This window comes from Rhagoletis pomonella, unplaced genomic scaffold (genome assembly GCF_013731165.1).
Source record: "Rhagoletis pomonella isolate Grant_MI unplaced genomic scaffold, Rhpom_1.0 Rhpom_scaffold_00006, whole genome shotgun sequence".
Lineage (NCBI taxonomy): Eukaryota > Metazoa > Arthropoda > Insecta > Diptera > Tephritidae > Rhagoletis > Rhagoletis pomonella.
Window position 1 is genome coordinate 24,438,018 of NW_023458560.1, and position 7,746 is coordinate 24,445,763.

The 7,746-nt window shown below is 32.7% G+C and overlaps 1 protein-coding gene across 1 annotated transcript in view; it reads left to right on the forward strand.

The window, feature by feature from the left end:
- Nucleotides 1–7,746, forward strand: part of LOC118741840 — a 150,501-nt gene that overhangs the window by 1,115 nt on the left and 141,640 nt on the right. The window lies entirely within an intron of this gene.

The window sequence follows — 7,746 nt, forward strand, 5'->3', positions numbered from 1 at the left end:
CACCGAGCAAATTTTGCTTTACAAAATCTATTTAACTGCTTTTGTGTGTTTTTTTTCATCAAAGAACACTTTGAATATTTGGCTGTGATTGTTGCTAGACCTGGAATGTCATTCATATTTATTACTTTTTATTACAATGTGCTTTATTTTTTGATTACTTCATATTTTTTGCTTTGTAAAAAACCTCACTGCAGCACCAATTTTGGTTGCACTGACTTTTGCATACTCGATTTACTTAACCACAGCTTGTGGCACACCCAAGTACAACTAAGACAGACATTGGCTGTCCAAGTACATGTGCACCCACTTGAGCATTTATCTTTTTCCAAGTTTCATTCTAATACAAACTAGCAAATATGATTTTGCCATTAGATCAGTTATGCGAAATTCAACGACATTAAAGTACACAAGTTCGCTCAAGTGTATAGCCTTAGCCTACACAAAGCCACTCCATTTTGCTCAGCATGTATGTACGCAAGTAAATAAGTGAGTATATTTGTGTGTACCTCATTTCGACTTTGTTCTTTTGAACTAACAAGTCGAGTAAAATCACTTCAGCTGCATTAAAATCGCTTTCAATCCGTCATTTTTGTATATTTAGCTATTTTTACAAACTGCTTTAGCTGCTAGTGGCTGCTAGTGGGCGGCTATAAACAAATTCACATAAAAGTACATTTAATGCGAACGTCTAATGGTGAATTGCAAATTTAAGCGAAATTGTTTCGTGTTTATGATTGTTTTGCATACATGCCTTTTAACGAAAGAACCTTTAACTACAAGTATAAACTAAATATATTAACTATGCTCGATTTTGTTAATTGTTTGAGAAGTTTTATTCCCATTGCTGTTTACGACTGGCATATGGAGGTATGGCAGTTATGAAGGCGAAGTTTCGCTATGTCCAAAGCTTAAAACTGGCTGGAGCTCTTCAGCCCGGCATACAACGTATAAAGTTTTACCTAAAACCTATGAACAAATTTACTCTTAGTCATGCATTTAACTAGTGTCAATAATGCATAGGGCATGCTATCGCGTACCATAATTTTTGGTAAAAAAAGTATGTACCCGTACATATTTTACATTTTTTTTTTGATTTTAATACCTATATTGCAAACTATTTTTGAAAGTTTTCCATATACTATGGTATACCATAAATTCTGGTATACCATATCAATAGCTAAAAATATATGTATGACTGAAATTACACTAATAGCTTTTTAAGCGCAACATGTTTTATGGTATACCATAATTTTTGGTAAAACATTATTATCGAATTTGATTTTCTAGATTTAAAGAAAATTCTTATTACTTATGCCGAATTTCCACTAGGCATTGAAATGACAAAAAATGTATGCCATTTAAATAAATGCCATGTGGAAATGAACTTAGTGACTATTTTTTTAACTTAATGACATAAATATTTTTTAATACCCAACTTTGTCATTTGTCATTTTTGCCATTTAATACAGCATTATGCTGGATTTCCACTAGGCATTAAATGGCAAAAATGACAAATAACAAAGTTGGGCATTAAAAAATATTCGTGTCATTATGTTAGTAAAATTGTCATTATGTTCATTTCCACATGGCATTTTTTTTAAATAATATATATTTTTTGTCAGTTTAATACCTACTGGAAATTCGGTAAGAGTTATAAAAATGTGTATATACAAATGCACCCACAGAAAAGATTTTAATATTTACATTTTAACTTTTTTTGGGAGTTTGTCCACATAATATGGCTTTGTGATAACCCGTGATTTGTAACCACTACTCAATCGCTTTCGGCCCTTCATTTCCATTGTGATGCTTATTTACCTGTAAAAAAATAATGCAATATCTCAGTACCGTTAAGAAAATAAGTATAGTGGTGTGCAACGGGTTTTATTGAATAATGATATTTTTATGAATATTTTATTGTAAAAAACTTTTTGCCTAGACATATTTTATAGCATTCCAAATTTAATGGCATGACATATTTTATGGTACGACATAAGTTTCTTAGTATAGCATATTTAGGGCTTACCAAAAATTTTATTAGAAGAAGTTTATTGGAAAATAATCAGTTGATGAATTTAATTTATTGACCAAATAGTTAGCATAAATCAATTACTTTTCGGGACCGATTATTTGAGACAATCAATAACAAAATCAAATAATTAATTAGTGAAACTTTTCCTTGTCAAAATAAAAAACAATTTAGTTTAATCTCTTGCAACTGCTACAACACTTCCTTTCATTATTTAGTTTCCATTCTTCAACATGTTACGTATACGTACATGTGCACATTTATCTACCATCTGGGTGTGTTTCAGGAGCCATTAACGTTCAAAATTGTGGACTAAAATGCAACACACTTTTTTTCGAAATCTATTTAAATGTCAACTTTAATGGGTCATTTGCATACAATTTGCATCGAAACTTAATTATCCATCATGCAGCACTGTGGGCAGTCGATCTAAATGTGGATATGTTAGTGAATGAATGACTCATTGCTGCAGCGATTAAATCGACAAATTTGCTCTAATAAATTTGGTAACGAACATGTTGGTATGAAAAGAAAAATCCAGCCACAATTACTTCACTGCAGCTATTAACCTTATTTAGACTTCGAGGGCATAAAAACAACAAGAACGCACAATTATGTAATAGCTATGAAAATGTGCAACTATGTATGTATGTACATACACAAATATTTATGTCTGCAATATATTAATTACCAATCATTTCAACTTGCCGCTCCTGCCTTCAGACATGAAACGTTTGTTTGTACATATGTATGTATGTATGTATAAATATCCATAAGTAAGTCACTGTGTAAATGGAATGAGTTCCATTTTAGCGCTCAACATTCAACATAAATATTTAGCTTTAAGATATGTACATATATCTTTACTTGTGTAAGCCGCATGTGACTTTTTAATTAAGTCGTCGCTTAGCATTTTCAAACCAATCTTTTTACTTTCAAAAAATTTTTTATTACCAAGGTTGCCGAAGAAAAACACAGACAGATATTAGTGTTAAATTTTTTTATAAATTGAAAATTAAACACCAAATAAGGAAGCGAAGTTTTGCGCGCTCATTTGTCGGCTAAAATCAAAGGCTAAACAGTGGCATTGGGAAAAAATAAATAATTTCTGAATAGTTTTGGGAATAACTTAACAGCAAATAATTGTAAATAAATACTACTTTTAAAATGTATAATATTTTTACATTAAAAATGACAAGCACGCAGTAATTATTTAAACTGTGGGAATATGGATTTTGCGTGATATCACGTTGACATTTACGAGCAACTTCTTGAGTCAACATAATTTATGCGGTAATATTTTAGTAGGAGGTTAAGAAGTAAATGCGCCAACAATATGTTTTATTTCTAATCAAAGTGAATAACATCAAAGAGTATTCATCGCAGAGGAAAGAAACACATTTTTGGCTTTTTAGCACTTCTGACATAACACAATTTATGGCATGACATATTTTTAATAAAATATATTTATGGCATAATATTTATATTCTAGCGGTAATATTTTTTGCTTTGACATATGTTGAACAGAATATTTACTACATTATTATATGTAGTGTACAGTCACATTATGATTATGGGAATTTTTTCAGATATTTTTTCACCTCAAACTTTTTCTGAGCCCCCATTTTACAGGTTTTGTAACATTTCCTAGTTATTTATATGATTTGGATATTACATGGTGTCTTATGTGGGGAAGCGGTATGCAAACAATAAATGATATGAGAGGACTATGTAGCCGATGCATATCTCTCAGGGACCGAACATAACGGTGATTGATGAAATTCACTATGAAGGACATGTTCTACAACTAACTGCCTAATTAGAATGATGAGGCTGTGGTATGTATGTTAAAATATTCTAAATGCTCTAAACTTCCCACAATATCTAGCTGTGGTTATGGTGTACTATTGCTTATATAGCTGATGTACATATCTACCAAGAATGATAGAATACAAGATTGCGCCGATCAGAGAGGATTTTTGAGAATAACTTTTGGGTGACGTCACACTGGTGCAATCGCGAGAGAGAAATGCCAAAACGTGAGCAAGAATGGAAGAAGAAGAAAAAATTTTGCAAGGAAAACGTAAACAAGTTGCACCAGTGTGACGTCATGCAAACAACGATTCTGTCAAATTCGTTAAGAGAGGAATAGCGGTCCGAGATCGGCGCAACCTTTGTATTCTCTCAATCGTGCATATCTACCGAAAAAGCTTGTGGCTGTGGTATTACATTCTGTTTAGCCAGTAAGTGATATGTACCAATCGATTCCTTTTTTCACCGAGATTCAAATATGAAAATAAATTTTTATTTGTTTATTGTAGTTTTGATTTTTATTTTATAAATCCAAATAACAATTACTTTTAATTTTCATCTGAATAATCTGTAAATAACAGTTATTTTTCATTTTTTATCATATGTCTTAGCTAACAGTTATCGAAAACTTCTATAAAAGTGATCACTAAAAATTAGTCACCGACTTTGATTTTTTAAGTCAAACGTAAAAAAGTCATTATCATTTTTCACAGTTAAGAAGGTTTTAGAGAACAAAAGTTTACTACGGCTTATACAAATGACTTTTCGTTTCTACCACAAAATTTAGCCATTTCATTGCCCCTCTCTTTTTGCGCGTACGATTTTAAAATAAGGGTGAGACAATTTTATGTTCGTTTCTTAAAATTTCACACTCTTTTACGGCAAAAAAGCGCATTCTCTGCCCCTTGAAGCTCTGTAAGGGGAGAAGTTGTCCTGAAAATTAGGTGGTTGCTTAAAACGACAATTTTATGAAATGCGTGAACAAGACTCGGACAAGAATGCAAAACCATGCCCTTTTACAGATTTGAGTGTAACATCAAACACATTTTGCACCGTGTAAGGGCAAACTTTTTTTGGAAAACTTCTAAGTTGGCTTCAGCGTACAGTGGTTCAAAACTGGCATTTAGTGTTCACAATTCACTGGAGCCTTCATTTTGCACTGAATTTGATATTTTTTGAATGAACTTATAAAATTTGCAAGAGATCATTTGAGCTCAATTTTTGTGCGTTTGTATAGAATTTTTTAGTGCAAAATGCAGAAAAGGTAGCAATTTAGAAGAAAATTGCTTCTTCTGTTCCAGTAAATAAATGTTACATGGTAAAAACTAGTTTAAAACAAATGTAGGGTTCCCAGAAAACGAAAAACAATAAATTTCCAAGAAAATTTTGAAATATAAAAAAATTTATGAAAATTTAAAAAAAAAATTAGTTTCTATAAAAATGTTGGGTATGCAGTTTTATATACCATTAAATTGTAGTGTAATAAAGCGCAATTTGCACGCGGCTAAGAGGTCGCGTTGATTTTTAATAATTTTTTTTCGCTAACATTTCGAGCACTTCAGCATGCGAAGTGGGGAATAAAAGCATTTGTTATAGATATTATTCAAAATCAACGCCTACTCTTAGCCACTTGCAACTTGCACTTTACTATACTAAAATTTAGTTATCTATAAAACTAATTATCGAAAATTTTTATAAATTTGTTTATAACATTACAATTATAAAAAAAATCGTTTTAAAACAACCCTATGATTGTTTTCAACTAGGAACAGGAGAAATGATTTTCTTCAAAATTGCAACTTTTTCTGCACTTTGCACTAAAAAATTTACTACAAACAAACAAAAATTCAAAAATCAGGCACAGATTGGGCTCTTGCAAATTTTATTAGCTTTCATTTAAAAAAAATTATCAAATTGAGTGAAAAATGAAGGCTCCAGTGAACTGTGAAAACAATATGCCAATTTTGAACCACTGTGCAGCGCCATTTTAAAATTGTTTATTTTTTCGTAATTCGTTTTCTGCAGCCACTGCAGTGGTATGAACGTAGACTAAAACACTCTCCTCGGTTGGGAACGGTCGCCGATCTGGGACAACTTTCCACACCACTTCAGGATGGCGCACCATACTTTATATCAACTAAGTTTTCATAAAATCACCTGCGTTGAGGTTCCATTTACCGCTCAGTGTATGCATTCTGTACGAGTATTGCTGCATATTACTTGCCAGTTTTCTTCAATACTCTGCATGTCCTTTATAGCTCTGTCAGCGCTAATTAGATCAACTTAATTTTCAAGGCTACGCTACTCATAACGACATCGCAAGGGTTCAATAAATGTCCAGCCTGTGCATATATATTCTTTAGTAGCCTCGGCGTGGTGTAATACAAAGTTTAACGATCTTTTAGTTGGCCCAGCACTCCACTGTTGATATTAGTCTAGCCGTCTTCCTGTCTCACGGTTCCCTATTCCCTTGTTATTATGAATGGTGGTGGATGAACGGAGTTTGATTTGTTTTTCTGTTTGGTCTCAGAGACTTTTCTTCCCTTGCGCTAATAGGCGATAAGGCATCGTGGCGTTAGTGACTAGTTCGGCCAACCCAGACACCGTACGATAAGCGAGGGTAATGGATTGAAAAGTCTGCTTCGGTGATCGTCTGGGATGATGGCCACTATTTCGTCAGCATATGACAAAAGGTACATAAGTATCCATGTTTATTATGCCGTCTGGGCCGAGGATAGGCGCACCTGCTACGTCTGACAAAAAAATAATTATACACAGTGAAGTGAAATGAATAAGAAACAGGGATGTACTTACATATACATACATATCTCTCCCGAGTTCCCTTTTCTGTCTAACTTCTAACCAGATTTAATGCTTTGGTTTAGCAACCGCTTGACACTGAGCAATTAACTTCTCTACCAGTGAAATGTATATGTATGTATACTAGGGCGGGTCAATTTGTATGGATCGATTTTTTTCGACATTGTTCCTAGCATATTCGGATTCTTCATAAAATTCCAAGAAAAAAATTCCTCCAGACCATAGCTCTAAAGTCAATTTCGAGCCTGCGCATTTTTAAAAGAAGATATCTTATATATAAAATTGGATTGCTGTCCGTTAGCCTCGCTAAGACTTGAAAACAGCTTGACCGATTTGAATATTTTTATTTTTTTGGTTTGTTTTTTTATAATATCCGGATTGTTAAAACCAGAAAAAATAGAGAGTTGCCACCTGTTTAAAAATCCCAATATAAGTAAATTAATTACATAAATTAAATATATTGCAATATGGGTGTCAAAAGAAAGAGGTTATGAAGGCTTACAGGCAAAAATATTTTTGAGGGGGGTTGCCACCTGTTTCAAAATTTAGTTAAATAAAATTGATAAGATAAATTAAATATTGCAATATGGGTATCAAATTAAAAGGCTTTAAGAAGGCTTACTACTGAAAATATTTTTGAGTCGAGTTGCCACCAATTTCGAAAATTTAATTCAATTAAGTTAATAAGATAAAGTATGTATTATAATATAGGTGTCGAGCGAAAAGTATTTGAAAAATTATTGATTAAGAAATATTTTCTATAGGCCTGCCACCTACCTGAGCGGTAAAAACTAAAAGCCATACTCGCAAATATTGTTCAAAACTTTTGAGGCTCGCATCAATGTGGAATACTGTAACTCCGTCAAGATAGTGTTTATTGATGGCAAACAAAGTACTATCATGTTTGGCAATGATATCACCCCGTCGAACAATGCACTCAGGCCTCGATATAAAAAGAGAACAAAAGCCGAAGTATTAGCCGAAGCAGTTCATACAAATGTTCCACAATTGAACTAACAAAAAAATATGGCCTACGACTCTTTTATAGAAGCTGTGGACACTGGAGTAAAATTTAAACAAAAAAA